This window comes from Xyrauchen texanus, chromosome 42 (genome assembly GCF_025860055.1).
Source record: "Xyrauchen texanus isolate HMW12.3.18 chromosome 42, RBS_HiC_50CHRs, whole genome shotgun sequence".
NCBI classification, from domain to species: Eukaryota; Metazoa; Chordata; class Actinopteri; order Cypriniformes; family Catostomidae; genus Xyrauchen; species Xyrauchen texanus.
Window position 1 is genome coordinate 18,253,794 of NC_068317.1, and position 16,236 is coordinate 18,270,029.

The window sequence follows — 16,236 nt, forward strand, 5'->3', positions numbered from 1 at the left end:
CTCATCCAGCACCAAAAACAGACAGCCTGGATCACCATGAAACTATATTGTAATCTAAACAGGTCTTTTCAGCAGGGATTGCACAAATGTTTACATTGTACAAGCTTTCCTAGCAATTCTGCACAATCTATGTGTTTGCCCCCCACAAAATTATCCTCTCTTAAACTTGCCAATTCCCATTTGCATGGTGAGCTGTAGGGAAGACTTTACTCGCTCAGCCATCTTCTCCTCACTGCTCCTGATGCTGGCCTGATAGTAACTGCAATAGCATTATGGGAATATAATATTCTGGCAGTCAGGTGTTTCAGCGGAGATTACTAAATGAGCTTATTTGATAGAGTGCCGGGGACCACCTACCGCTGTATGCACTTTCCACATTGAGTCTGATAAAATGTTTCCTCACTGCACTCAGAAAGAGGATGTTGAAACAAAATGGTACCAATTTCCCACACATACAAGGGCAGGGGTTGATGTTAATCACAGACTCACCAGTAGAATGTGAGCAGTTCTGGCCAAGGCGTATGTAACTGTGACAAGCGGTAATAAGCATGGGCTTGGAAAAATTCACAATTACCAAGCCTTCAAAGGACTTGCGGCTCTTTCACATTGATGTTTGAGGACAACCAGGGGCTCACCAGACCTGGGCTAAAACTGTAGCCATGAATCTTTTCTGGATAGCCCCAAATGTTTTAATGGCTCAAGGGTACATTTATGCATTTAGCAGATGTTTTTATCCAACATGACTGAAGACCAAAGTATACTTCATTTTTTTGCATCCCGATATGCCTCGAACTGTACGTGTGGCACAAAAAAGGACAGACTGCGTGCAGCAAATTTTTCTAGCTAGCGCATGTGTCTGCCATTGACTGTGCTAACAGAGTATCACAAAGCAATTGTAGAGCGCATCCGTTTCGGCTTGTGTTCAAAAGAGTATACTTTCAAAGGCTGAGTACTTGGTAAAGCACAGGACGGAATGAAAGGCCAATGGATAAAACAAAGTATACCCTAGCCTTTACAGTGCTTTCAAAGTATGCTCTACCAGTTGAGTGATTGGAACACTATGGAATGGTTTATAATAAGAAGCTACAATGTGATAAAAATTCTCAACATTCACAATGTTTCTTGCAGAATCAAAACAGAACCAGTGGTGGATCCTGGCTTAGGTGACACAGCGAGTCAATGGCAGCAGTACTCATTGGGCTGCATCGCCCAAACACTTCACTTCTCAATGGCTGATTGACAACAGTTTCATAGAATTCCACTCTCCATTCTCTCCACCCAAACACCCCTCTCATAGAAAATTAATTGTGACATGGCAGAGTTTTTTTTTTTAGCAGCTCTTTGTACTTTGCCATCCCTCTCAATTTAGCTATTATCTGTCTGTCTGCCCATGGCAAAAAATAATGTTAATGCCATACAGTTCAGATAAAGCTAATCAACTCACAGACTAATATGCAGCCTGGTTTCTAACATACTGTATATCCACTGGTGCAATTGAAAAATATATCTAAAATAAATAAATATATCTTGAGACCTTTATCACCCATTTCTTTGTGCCAATAATATTAAATTAATAATTTACACTTGTACATAAATTTGCATTAAAATATGACACTAATAGGCTATGCCCTGGATCTCATTTACTGTATGTCTAGCAATGGCCTTGGGATAACTGTCCAACCAGTTTAGCAGTCAGCAAAAACAGAGCAGGGGGTATACACTAAAACAAATGGAAAGCAGCTCTATTTAAAATACTAAACCAGTGCACTTTAAATCAACGTAATACATATATGTTTGAAATGAGAACATAACATAATTGCTTAAAGTCCAAGTGAAATTCAACAAAGTCATTAAAAAGTGATATGATCAAATTGCTATGAAATTATCTAACAGATGGTGTTCACTCAATGTGATTTTACTTCTTGCTCAATTAACATAATTAAAATAGGTTAATTTAACACAATTCTTTAGCATTTGGTCATAACTTAATTTCATTGTCTACTATCCATCTATGTTTATTTAATCCAATTGTGTTGGGACTATGTGAATACAATTTGTTGCATCAATGTATTTCACAGCATGCATTGCATTGAAATAAATGGGAGAGTACATTTTAAAATTAAAAGCTATAAAGTGTTATTTTAATGAATTGTTATGCAAAATGAGACAAGTAGTAGACTTGATATTGTTTATTATTCTGTTATGTTGTAATTTAGAGGAGTATCGTCATGTTGAATATTTGTGGAGGTTACCTTTGTGGAGAAGAGCGGCACTAATGATTAAGCTGATGTTGGGTAAACTACCACTGAAACATGAATGTATTGCTTTTCTCATAAAGCAAATTTCAAGTCAGTCATTATACTGATTGACTTGGGATCTGTAAACCTTCAACAGCACCATTGCCATACAGTACAAAATGATATAATATGCTAATGTGTTTGATGATAATTAGCAACAGGCTGCACAGTTCCATAGAGCTATTTGAACAGTTCAATTTGAAGTCAGATGAACTCAATTAATTTATGTTTTTGCTACACAAAGTATTTGAGTAGAGCCTACATTTTGATATCATGCTAAAGCAACTCAATTTCAGTGTGTGGAACCAATGTACACAATTTAATTCATTTAAACCAAAGATTTTTTCGCCCGAAATGTACTTACTTTCCATATGACCTTTGTCAGTCCTTTGACATTTTAGAAATGCCCTTGCTCACATTTGTCAAGGCGTCTGTCATGCTCAGCACTAAATAAAAGTGTGTGTGTGTGTGTGAGGGGGGGTTGAAAGTTGCTGGACGATAAACTCAGGTGCAGATACGGATTGCCAGAGATGGAGCACCGAGATCGCAACCAGTCAGATGTGAAAAAGTGTTGGTCTGGTCTTTATCCTGGCAAGATGAAAATGTCACGCCTGGCTTAATATGACAGCTGATACCTGTTGCAGACAACACAGTCCTTGTTTCAGATTAATTCAAAGAGACGAGAAGTTTCAAGCTGAAAAAACATCTGATGCAGTAAAAAAAAAAAAGAAAAAGGGGCAGATAATAGTAAAATATCAGTAACATTTACTATTTGTGATTTAAAGATTGTCCTGTTTCAATACTCAACCCCTTTAGGGTTGATACATTTTCACAAATTCTGTTTATTTCAGTAATTTGTAAGATACTCAAATTAATTCAAATTAAAAGGGTGGACAATCTACCAATAAAAAAAATGTTGGACTCAAAATTCAGCAGCTGCTGGTACATTATTGGCTATTCCCTGACTGTTATTAAAATAAAATGCTCAAAATAACAATTATCTTGAAGAAAATATCAATGGATAGTTGATGCATAACGCATACGTAGACTTCTTTTTCAATCAACATCATGGTATTAGGTTAAAATTCATATGAATGTATAGCAGAAAGTGTATATTTTAGGTCCTTAACTTTTATTCCCACAATTTGTATCACCTTTTTGCCTTTATTTTAGTTCATTTTAAAGGGTCCTGCAGTGTGACAATTTGTAAAAGTGCAAATATTATGTGTAATTTTCATAAAATGTATGCATAATAATTATAAAATGATTTGTAATTGATAAAGTTATAATTGATAAAGTGAAATTTTTCGAATTCTTCAAATTCCATTAAAGACAACATACAAGCCATAATGACTAATTTGCTTCCCTCATCCTAAAATGAATTCCTCTGTTGTGTAAATTTGTTTCACAAAGAAGAATTGAAGGGGCTAGAGGGGCTAGAAGGTAAGACTACACACCAATCTCAAATTTCAGCTTGATCATAAGGCAGAATGCAACAGCCCTAAAATTAAGTGTGTTATGCAATGCACTAAATAAATCAACCCCATTAGGGACACCTGGGAGCAAGAGCAGAACCATATAAAAAAATATATGATCAAAGACAGGCCTTTAAGTTCAAATGAGCCTAATATTCTAAACTCAATTAAATGTAGAATCAAAAAGCAAGGGACATCATTATCTCTCATATCGCTTACAGAGAAAACAAGAGATTAATTAGGGCTGCATGTTGTCTCGCGCTGACGGGAGTTCCGATATGACATGTCTGCTCTTCTTGGGAAAGAATAAAAGCACTGAAGCAATCTGAACGGACAAACTAATTACACTAAATTATGTAAAGTTCCTCTCACATATGGGACAACAATTCAAGTCACATGCTCACTGTAGTGTTAGAATGTCAGGATGAGTAGTTCACAGCCTCAAGGAGTCTTTTGAAGCCTAGAATACAACTTTATAATTAGAGCATAAGAAAGTTTTGATCCTATATTTCGCTGGCAAACATTATAATACTGTAGATCCAGCGTCTAATATACTTTTGGAATAATAGCATCACTTTGATCCCTCTAACTCTTACAGTAAATTAACTCAACTTTAAAGGATTATTTTATGAATTACCTCTAAAAAGACTTACAAGTAAAAAGAAAACTTTAAACTGGAAACCAATGAAATCAAAGCCATGTTTCATGCATAGCTAAGGTAAATACTTTTTATATTTCCTCGACAAGTCTGTGGCACCAGCATCACCAAATGAAACGGAAATGGCAAAAATTATGATTGCTTTCAGGCAGGTTTCTCGAACACTCTCCATGTCGTCTATTGTATTGGTGAGTCAATGTTGCTGATTCTGCCAAATCTGGATGCTCAAAGAAACAAAGCAATGATTTAAAAGTGCCACAGAGCCAAAGTTTTTGAACTTTTGTGGGAGTAGGAGAAAGTATTTAAACATCCACAAATTACACACATACAATGTGATGCGTCTATCAAATGCTTAAACTTTGAACACTGACTGCCGCATAAACCCTTGCACATGTGCATGTGTGCTTTTTAGGGGACAGATAAATAAACCACTTGATACAGTAGCTTCATTCCCGCAAAGCAATTTTGTAAAAATTGTTCATGGTCAATTAGTTGTGGCAGAGGGTTATCAAAACCCTGCACAATTAAGGGTGTCGTGCTCTTAGATTCAGTCAGACAGAGCCTTCATCTGGGGCTGGAGAGAAAATTAAATTTGAACGCTTCATCCTCTGGGTCCCCCCTTTTCTCTGTGTAGTCTGAATTGTAATGTATAATAAATGAAGCAAACACATTCCAGGCTTTGATCTCAATATAAGCCTAACTAAACGTGTGTTTTGGATGATGCCTTACAGATATTTTCTCCCAAATGCGGCCAGATTGGTCTTATCAATTTGAATAATTTTTTTCCTTTGCTGAAAGAGAGTTGATCACAATTTTACATAACACAAACAGAAGAAATTGTAACTAATAAGACAGAATGAATGCAAAGTGTGAAAGATAAGTTGTGACGAGGAGGAGGGCATGTCAGGGCCGTGAGGGTGCACGACCGGTGCTGAGTCAACTAATCAGCGGGAGAGAGAGATAAAGGGGAGCTGGAGAGGCCAGTTCGGGAGAGAGAGAGAGACACACACGGCCGCTATGTCTGTGGGCTTCAATATATTTTTAGTTTTATGTTTATTTCTGTAATTAAAGTTTTGTTGACTGCTCAGCTGGCTCCCACCTGAAAGATGCACTGTTGTGGAGTCCTCGCCACTGCTGTCTGCCAGGGGAGGAGCCGCAACCATCCACCAGGGGACGGAGGAGCCACTGCCATCCGCCAGAGGGCGGAGGAGTGGCTGAGAACCAGGCCACAGCATGCCGGGGGGTTGTAGGCCTGTTCAGATGGTGGCTTTTACCAGCAGATCATTATAAGCACTGTTCTACCATGTGCTTTACTAGAGGATGCGGCAATATCAAAGAACAACAAAACGATAATGCAAATAGTTGATAAGTGGCAAATATGCATGGTCAAGGGTGTAGATTTGGCTTGATCTTTGGGGGGGTTACAGTGTTAAGAATTTCCATGTTTCCAATGATCATAGTATAAATATTGGGGGGTTGTAATTGCTTGTTTTGATTATTTGATTATTACCCCCCTGTAATGTGCTTGGAATTCATCCAAGACAGTGACTAAAATATATGCAATATACATACATTTTATCTTAGATGCAGGTTTGAAATGGAATTCAGCACACTGAAGTTGAGCAGATAATTTTTGGAGGGACACACTGGCAGAAATTGACAATGGGCTAATGTTTTCAGCTGGGGGACATCGTTGTGGATATGTCCATTAAACTGCCACACTCGAAAAACTGCTAAATCTAATAGGCCCTATCACTGTTGTGTTCTAACATGTTTTTGCTGACTTAGTAGTAATCAATCAAAAGCTTTTGCAGGTTAAGATGTTAAAAGCTCTCTCACACGGTGATGGAGTTTAACATATTTGCCTCGTAGCAAAATATGCATGAATTCATGCCATATACATTTTTTAAAGAAAGAGCTGGGTTTTTAACTTAATTTAATTCAAATCCTATTTGTGTGTACTTGCCTGCAGAAAAGATCAGCATGGCTAGTCACTAGCATACTGTATCTTGTGTTTTGGATTCGGGTGTGCTTGTGTCCACCAGGTATTTTTAAATGAAAAATGCTGTCATCTTTAATCACACTCATACTGTTTTGAACCCATCTGATTTTTTCTTCTTTTGCTGAACACAATGTAAGACAGAATGGTCACCTCTGTCACTATTTTTTTAATTTTATGAAAATAAGATGCAATGGAACTGAATGGTGACTGAGGCTAACATTCTGGGATTTAGAACAACATGAGAAACAATTAAATTCAATTTTGAATCAACTATCCATTTAACTAGCTTGACCAGCAAGATCTAGCTTAAGTTTCACACCTGAACAGTTTTTGCTATGCTGGTCCTCCAGCCTGGATCAGCATGCTGGTTTTATCTTTCTTTTCAGTCGGGCAGTGGTCCTTAACCATCAGCAATAACGAACTACGGTAATTCAGTGTCAATCAGTTCTGTCAATAAATTAATCAATTCATTTTTAGGCTTGGATATATTTTCAATTCAATAGGTAAATTTATTCAGCCTATTGAAGAATATATCAGCACTAGATATGTGAGTAAGGAATTCACAGTCCAACAGCTATTATTTAAAATCAATTAAATTGTCTTGATTGATTGAGTACATGAAACCCAACAGAAATTTCTTTCGTTCTCATAAGAGCTTTTAAAATTCATCTAATTAAATTGATTAGTCCCTCCCAGAAAATAATTATAAAATGGCTCAGCAGCAGGCAGCTTTTTGTTTTGACTCATTGAAGTGTCAAAAGCTTTTGACAGAGATGGATTCAAGAATTGCAAAAATAGTACCTTGTTGCTTTTAAGAATGTGACAAATATCCAGTACAATAAACCCATATAGCAATTCAACTGTCTCCTTCTGACATCCCACTTCGTAGCTCAAAGCGTCTTTTTCACATTGCTGAGACTTCTTTTTTGTCACAGCCCCCCAAACCCCCACCCCCACCCCCCATCAAATCCCTCTTTTTTGATAGTGTGCTTTTTCTCAGCCCTTTCTCTGGGTTTGCTTTTATCCTCTGAAAAATCTGAATTACATCACAGCCCGCTGGCTGTTGTTTCAGTTTCAATGAAACATTTTCTTGGGATAATAAAAGGAAACTGTCAGAACAATAATGTTTAGGTGAGGGAGGCTGATCCTTAAAGGTAGATTTCTGTGCATGTGGACCCTATCCACTCCATTAGGACTTACAAATATAGGGTAACACTTTCAAATAATATCGGAATACACTTTAAGGCATGGTTCACTGGGACTTGTAGCCTCAGTCACCATACACTTTCACTCTATGGAAAAAAGATACAATTAAAGCTAATGGCAAGGCTGTCAAATTAAATATATGTATTTTGTAGTCCATATTACATTGATTGTTTATGTGTTTTAATATTTATATCCACGGTTTTCAAACTGGAGGACGCCTCCCCTAGGGGGTGCCAGAGCATGTCAGGGAAGGCGTGGAGAATAATGAAAATTTCACCAAGTAAAATCAAAAGATAAAAAAATTGAATAAAAATATATTGTGAAGATAAATAAAAATGAATAGTTTAAAGGAATATTCAGTGTTCAGTCAGGTTCAGCTCAGTCGACAGCATTTTTGGTATACAAATTGTGTTACGCTTTTGTGGAAAGCATGAGAAGGCAGACGGGGAATTCGGATCTAAATGCGGTTTAATGAGAAATAAACAAACACAGGAACGAAAGAAAAGGTCCACAATGGGAAAATTAACTAAGGCACAAAACAATACACAGAAATATAACATCAAAGATAAACATTGACAAACTTGAGGAATAACCAGGAGCATGGAACATGGAACAAGAAAAGCTAACAGTCAAACAAACAACGATTGACAAAGTAAGGAGGAAACAGCGGGGTTTAATAAACAGACATGATAATGACAAAATAACAATCAGGTGTGGACAAGAACACAGTGCTGGCAGTGAGGGCCAGGAATGATGGGAAATGTAGTTTTTACAAGGACAGTGAAACACGGGGCGGACAACAAGGAAAACGTGGGGTTCAAGCCCCAGCACCACCAAGATGTCACTGTTGGGCCCTTGAGCAAGGCACTTAACTCCAGGTTGCTCCGGGGGGATTGTCCCTGTAATAAGTGCACTGTAAGTCGCTTTGGATAAAAACGTCTGCCAAATGCATAAATGTAAATGTAAATGTAAATGTGACATGGAATGTGATCAGTGACGAGTGAAACACAAAACACGGGGCAGACAACAAGGGATCATAACATAGCCCCCCCCTCAAAAGGACCGGATTCCAGACGGTCTAAAGAAACCTAAAAACAACAAACACAAAATGTTCCAGGAGAGGGGGGCTAGAAGAGGGGGAGAAAAGACAGACCAAAAGGGGCACAAGGGACACAGAGACAGACCAAGGAGGCACATGGGACACAGAGACAGACCAAGGAGGCACAAGGGGCAATTAGGCAGTCCAAGGAGGCACAAGGGATGGACAGGCAGACCGAGAGGGCAGACAGACCAGGGAGGCCGAGAGGGCAGACTGGCAGTCCACGGAGGCGCAAGGGGCCGACAGGTAGACCAGGAAGGCCGAGAGGGCAGGCAGGCAGTCTATGGGTGTGTGAGACGGGGCCAGGGTCAGGTGGCCTGGGGAGCCTCCACCGGGTAGGAACAGGTTTAGGAGGCCAGGGAGGTGGCCACAAGGCAAGGACCGGTTCAGGAGGTCTGGGAGAAGGAGTGGCCACTAGGGGAGCCAAGGAGGACTTCTGAGGCGGAGCAGTCGAAGACTTGGGTGGCGGCACTGAAGGAGGCGTAGGCAAGGCCGCTGGAGACCATGGGGGTGGAGCAGAGGCAGGCAGAGCCATGGGAGACACTGTGGGCGGAGCAGAGGCAGGTTGAGCCGTGGCAGACTCAGGTGGTAAGGCCTTGGGTGGACCAGGAGGCAGAACCGAGGTGGGCGGAGCAAGGAGGACTTTGGAGGCGGAGCCTTAAAAGACTCAGGAGGCGGAGCTGAGGGAGGCTCAGGGGCCTCAGGAGGTGGAGCTGTGGGAGGCAGAACCATGGAAAGCTCTGGAGGCTCAGGGGGCGGAGCCGTGGGAGGCTCAAGAGGCAGAGCTGAGGGAGGTTCAGGAGGCAGAGCAGAGGAAGGCTCAGGAGGCAGAGCCGTGGGAAGCTCTGGAGGCTCAGGAGGCGGAGCCGTGGGAGGCTCAGGAGGCAGAGCCGTGGGAGGCTCAGGAGGCAGAGCCGTGGGAGGCTCAGGAGGCAGAGCCGTGGAAGGCTCAGGAGGCAGAGCCGAGGAAGGTTGCACCGTAGGAGGCTCTAGAGGCGGAGGCCTGGAAGGCTCTGGAGGCGTAGCCGATGGAGGAGGCGCCATAGGATGCTCTGGAGTCTCTGGGAGCAGAGCCGTAGGAGGCTCGGGAGGCGGAGCAGTGGAAGGCTCGGGATGCTCTATAGGCAGAGCCCTAGAAGGCTCTGGAGTCTCTGGGAGCAGAGCCGTAGGAGGTTCGGGAGGTGGATCCGTAGGAGGCTCGAGGGGCTCGAGAGGTGGAGCCCTGGAAGGCTCGGGAGGTGGAGCCCTGGAAGGCTCGGGAGGCTCGAGAGGCAGAGCCCTGGAGGGCTCGCGAGACTTGAGAGGCAGAGCCCTGGGAGGCTCGCGAGACTTGAGAGGCAGAGCCCTGGGAGGCTCGCGAGACTTGAGAGGCAGAGCCCTGGAAGGCTCGAGAGGCAGAGCCCTGGAAGGCTCGAGAGGCAGAGCCCTGGAAGGCTCGAGAGACTTGAGAGGCGGAGCCCTGGAAGGCTCGAGAGGCAGAGCCCTGGAAGGCTCGAGAGACTTGAGAGGCAGAGCCCTGGAAGGCTCGAGAGGCAGAGCCCTGGGAGGCTCGAGAGACTTGAGAGGTGGAGCCCTGGAAGGCTAGCGAGGCGGAACCCTAGAAGGCTCGGAAGTCTCTGGGAGAAGAGCCATAGGAGGCTCGGGAGGCGGAGCCGTGAAAGGCTCGGGAGGCGGAACCCTAGAAGGCTCGGAAGTCTCTGGGAGAAGAGCCATAGGAGGCTCGGGAGGCGGAGCCGTGAAAGGCTCGGGAGGCAGAGCCGTAGGAGGCTCGGGAGGCTCAGGATGCTCGGAAGGCAGAGCCGTAGGAGGCTCGAGAGACTCGGGAGGCTCGAGAGGCGGAGCCCTGGGAGGCTCGAGAGACTCCAGAGGCGGAGCCCTGGGAGGCTCGGGAGGCGGAGCCCTAGAAGGCTTGAGGGGCGCTGGCTCTGGGACGGTCATGGCTACTGGTGCTGGCTCTTGGACGGTCGAGGCTACTGGCCCTGGCTCTTGGATGGCCGAGGCTACAGGCGCTGGCTCAGGGATGGTCAAGGCTACAGGCGCTGGCTCAGGGACGGTCGAGGCTACAGGTGCTGGCTCACTGATGGTCGAGGCTACAGGTGCTTGTTCACTGACGTCTGAGACTGCAGGCACTGGCTCGCAGACCGGGCAGGCGTGGGCTCTGGCTCGCTGACCGGGCAGGCGTGGGCTCTGGCTCGCTGACCGGGGCAGGCGTGGGCTCTGGCTCGCTGACCGGGACAGGCGTGGGCTCAGGCTCGCTGACCGGAACAGACGTTGGCTCTGGCAGGCGCGACAGGAAGAGCCATGGACGACTGGAGAGTCTCCACGGTGGGAGGAGAGGTAAGGCCCTCCTCAGCAACGCCCATAGTGAACGGCGAGCCACTCACCCGTAATGTCGTCTCCAGGCGGAGCCCTGGGAGGCTCGAGAGACTCCAGAGGCGGAGCCCTGGGAGGCTCGGGAGGTGGAGCCCTAGAAGGCTCGAGGGGCGCTGGCTCTGGGACGGTCATGGCTACTGGTGCTGGCTCTTGGACGGTCGAGGCTACTGGCCCTGGCTCTTGGATGGCCGAGGCTACAGGCGCTGGCTCAGGGATGGTCGAGGCTACAGGCGCTGGCTCAGGGACGGTCGAGGCTACAGGTGCTGGCTCACTGATGGTCGAGGCTACAGGTGCTTGTTCACTGACGTCTGAGACTGCAGGCACTGGCTCGCAGACCGGGGCAGGCGTGGGCTCTGGCTCGCTGACCGGGGCAGGCGTGGGCTCTGGCTCGCTGACCGGGGCAGGCGTGGGCTCTGGCTCGCTGACCGGGACAGGCGTGGGCTCAGGCTCGCTGACCGGAACAGACGTTGGCTCTGGCAGGCGCGACAGGAAGAGCCATGGACGACTGGAGAGTCTCCACGGTGGGAGGAGAGGTAAGGCCCTCCTCAGCAACGCCCATAGTGAACGGCGAGCCACTCACCCGTAATGTCGTCTCCAGGCGGAGCCCTGGGAGGCTCGAAAGACTCCAGAGGCGGAGCCCTGGGAGGCTCGGGAGGCGGAGCCCTAGAAGGCTCGAGGGGCGCTGGCTCTGGGACGGTCATGGCTACTGGTGCTGGCTCTTGGACGGTCGAGGCTACTGGCCCTGGCTCTTGGATGGCCGAGGCTACAGGCGCTGGCTCAGGGATGGTCGAGGCTACAGGCGCTGGCTCAGGGACGGTCGAGGCTACAGGTGCTGGCTCACTGATGGTCGAGGCTACAGGTGCTTGTTCACTGACGTCTGAGACTGCAGGCACTGGCTCGCAGACCGGGGCAGGCGTGGGCTCTGGCTCGCTGACCGGGGCAGGCGTGGGCTCTGGCTCGCTGACCGGGGCAGGCGTGGGCTCTGGCTCGCTGACCGGGACAGGCGTGGGCTCAGGCTCGCTGACCGGAACAGACGTTGGCTCTGGCAGGCGCGACAGGAAGAGCCATGGACGACTGGAGAGTCTCCACGGTGGGAGGAGAGGTAAGGCCCTCCTCAGCAACGCCCATAGTGAACGGCGAGCCACTCACCTGTAATGTCGTCTCCAGGAAGTCACGGAGAGTCCAACAGCGCGTTGCCTGCGGCAACCGCTCCTTAAGTGCGGCGTTAAGATTGCCCCAGAAGAAAACCACAAGGGAGGAGTCTGGGAAGTCCAAGATATTGGCCAGTTCGAGGAAGTCGCGGATGTGGTCTTCCACAGGTCAGTCCTCTTGCTTCAGGCAAAGCAGCTGGTAGTTGGCCTGTTGGACCGCTAGATCCATCGTTTGGTCAATCGTTCTGTTACGCTTTTGTGGAAAGCATGAGAAGGCAGACGGGCAATTATGATCTAAATGCGGTTTAATGAGAAATAAACAAACACAGGAACAAAAGAAAAGGTCCACAATGGGAAAATAAACTAAGGCACAAAACAATACACAGAAATATAACATCAAGGATAAACGTTGACAAACTTGAGGAATAACCAGGAGCATGGAACATGGAACAAGAAACGCTAACATTCAAACAAACAACGATTGACAAAGGAAGGAGGAAACAGCGGGGTTTAAATAAACAGACGTGATAATGACAAAATAACAATCAGGTGTGGACAATAACACAGTGCTGGCAGTGAGGGCCGGGAATGATGGGAAATGTAGTTTTTACAAGGACAGTGAAACACGGGGCGGACAACAAGGAAAACGTGACATGGAATGTGATCAGTGACGAGTGAAAGACAAAACACGGGGCAGACAACAAGGGATCATAACAAATTGATTACCAAATGTAAAAAAATTTAAATGTAATTAATGCTGCTCCAAAAGTCACCAAAATTACATTGTAAAAAATACAAATAAAATGTATAAATCTCACCATGGAGCATGCCACGTAATCCCGCTACATAATAAGGACTACATGACTTGATGTGTGAATGATAAAAGGCTAGAACCTTTCTAGCCTTTTATCATTCACACATCAAGTCATGTAGTCCTTATTATGTAGCGGGATTACAAGCACCTAATATTTTGAAAGCTTAGAGACGCCCCTGTTTTGTGGGGGGCATAATGTTTAAGACTTTGAAAACCCCTGATTTATATTATGTTTCTGCAGTATTTGTCTTAAACCGTGAAATGGTTCAACTCTGTTTAATTCTTTTTGCCAAAGCCACTCTTTACTTGCAAGTGGTGCTTTAAAATTTTACATTTTTTGTATTTGATTGTCTTAAATGCATTTCATAGTCTGATTAAATGAAGGAAAGAGATTTTAATGCATTCTGTGTGCATGTGGCTGCATGTTTGTGTGTTTGTGTATCTACTGTATGAAAGAAAAAGCAACAGAATTTGAAAACTAAGCACAAGCTGAAGTCAAATAATGCTCCTGGTTTCATTTCACGCCTGAAATAATTTTCTGTGTTCAAGAATATCAATATATACTCACTTGACTATATATCTCTTAAATATGAAATTCTCATTTGTATGGTCATGAGATGTCTATTATTTACAAAGACAATACCAAGGCATTTTCAGCTTTCCCACCATCACTGTAAGGAATTGAATTGGAGGCATCAGTCCTGTGTCATGTTGTTCATTTTAAACTACTTTGTAATGCTATAATCATGAATATTAATTTGTGTAATTCAGCAGAACAGAAAGAATATAGGCACAAAATACACATAGGTAGAGGGATTTGGCAACCCATTAAGACATGACATTAAACTGAAAGTAGAATACTGTTAGCACTTAAATAGTAGAAATTATAGCTTCTCTTGTACAGAAAATGTGATCTCCCTGATGTTGCAATCCCTCCCATGATGAATTACTCTATATTTACATATTTATTGGAGGCACTATTGTAAAATGAGCACAGAGGCTGTCTCACTGTAATAGTACTGTGCTGCTGTAAACATTGCCCTTTATATATCTACTAAACCAGTTTCTCTGATTCATGATCTTGCATTATAAATAAACAAAAAGCACCTAATATTTTCCATTAAATATTCATAAAATTACATCCCAAAAATGACATTCTTCTAAGAAAAAAATAAATAATAAAAATAAAATCAACCTCCAACTTCAATGCATCTTCATCTTCTGCTCATAAGCAGTGTAATGAATGAGCCAGTCAAAGAGGACCATCAAAACACCTTGAGAGAAATGAGAATACCCATGAACTTCCTGACAAACCATAGGTGAGACAAGTGGGTGCATGGACCTCAATAAATCTTCTGGCTTTTGCCCTCAAACTCATCAAAAACTCAGCCTCTGGAGGCCGCATGATATTCTGTCCCTGTTCACGTTCTAGAATGGGAGAGTCTAGAAGGTAGATGCTTGAAAGACACACACCACTATTGCCAACCCATTCTCACTCCCATGGTGTCAAATACCATTGCTTAGGCAACAGCTCTGCACATCACTTTGAAACCCCATTTCGGTGTGAAAATCCAACTTACATATAGTGCTTAACATTGTTTATGTGAACGTTTTTACTTCCTGGTTCCCACAGGACCAGAACCCTTCATTTGGAATGCACTATAAGTTGCGCTAGAGTGAAAGGTGATCACATTGGAATTGATGTAAAAATGTCTGATGTGGGATGGTGCTTGTCAGTAATTTGGCAGACTGGGGTTGATTTCAGGGTGCATGAAATTTTGGGAGCTACATTTCAATTTATAGTGGGATCATTCTGAAAGGCACTAAGGGGTACCATTGTCATCTACATGTATATCATGATGCAAAGGGCTCTTGCCTAAGCATACATATTTGACGACTTGGGAGTGAGAACCTGTTGCTATTGCATGGTACTCTTCACACATCTGACAACTTGGCTTTGTTGACATTATTTAGTATGCAGGGAGTGTTCATATTTAGAATGAAGTGGATACTTCTTGGTAATAAATACACTTTTATTTTAATACAAATAAAAAACATAAATATAATAAAAATGTTCTTTTTTTGTTCTGCTTGACTGACATTAATGGCTTCAAGGGAAATTAAGTGGATAAAAGTAATGCCACCTGAAAAATTGAGAAGCATTGGTAAGCATTAGAGATATTCAGCATTCTTTTCAACCATTTTTATTGACCAAAGTCTATTCATTAGCTTTCTTGTTTGAGAGCAATTATCAGGCTTAAGGCTATATAATTCAAGAAAGTTAAGCCAGTGAAAGCATCAAGTCTTTCATCTTTAGATGAACACAAAACTTTTAATCTTTGAGGCGAGGGTTTGTGCTCTGTAAATGAGGGACGAGACTTAAGCAAAACATAATCAGGATCCTCAGTCATTTCCATTGCTCGTTCTAATATGTACACATTAAACCCAACTGCATGAGACAGGCTTTTCCACTGGCCAAACTCCATGTTATCTTCACTTTAGCTGTCTCTACATGATTGCAATGATCATTATTGCTTACTAAACATGAAGAAGTCAGTCTATTCTCTTTGAGGTGGCTTTTCAAAGCACTTCATTGAGACCCAGAGACACCTCTGTCAAAAGCATTTCACTATTCATGTATTCTTGTCTCTGGGAAAGTAACTGGTGAAGAGGCTGTTAATAAATGGAACTTGCATAATGGAGAATCCATTTGTTGACTTATCTGGCTGGGTCAGTGCGACAAGGTCAGTGAATGTATTACGCTGAGAGGGCAAGAGTGTAGATACAGGCCTTGTGATGGATTGTAAAAACCTGACAGCAAATGCCAACAAAATGCCACGGCTTGAGCTGCCAACCTTGGCACAAACAGCAAAGGATTTATTTTTATGTACATGTTTGCCTGGAGAGAGAAATGGGATGAAATAATGAAATCAAGGACTATCACTGGTGTGCTGTATTTTTGTTTGAGATGAACAATAGCCTTATCATCTGCGTTGTGTTTGAGTGTATAGCTTCACTTTGCTTATCTAATAATTGCAATACTTTTAATGTCTATCCAACTTCAGTTGGACCTAACTTAAGTTAATTTCAGAGCAGTTACAAAGCATCACTTGTAGTCAAAAGGAACTTGTAGGGTTTGAATTTTGCCCTTGAATTCATCT

The 16,236-nt window shown here is 43.7% G+C and overlaps 1 protein-coding gene across 1 annotated transcript in view; it reads right to left on the reverse strand.

The window, feature by feature from the left end:
* The window catches only part of LOC127635233 (contactin-associated protein-like 2), a 472,530-nt gene that overhangs the window by 367,242 nt on the left and 89,052 nt on the right, over positions 1-16,236 (reverse strand).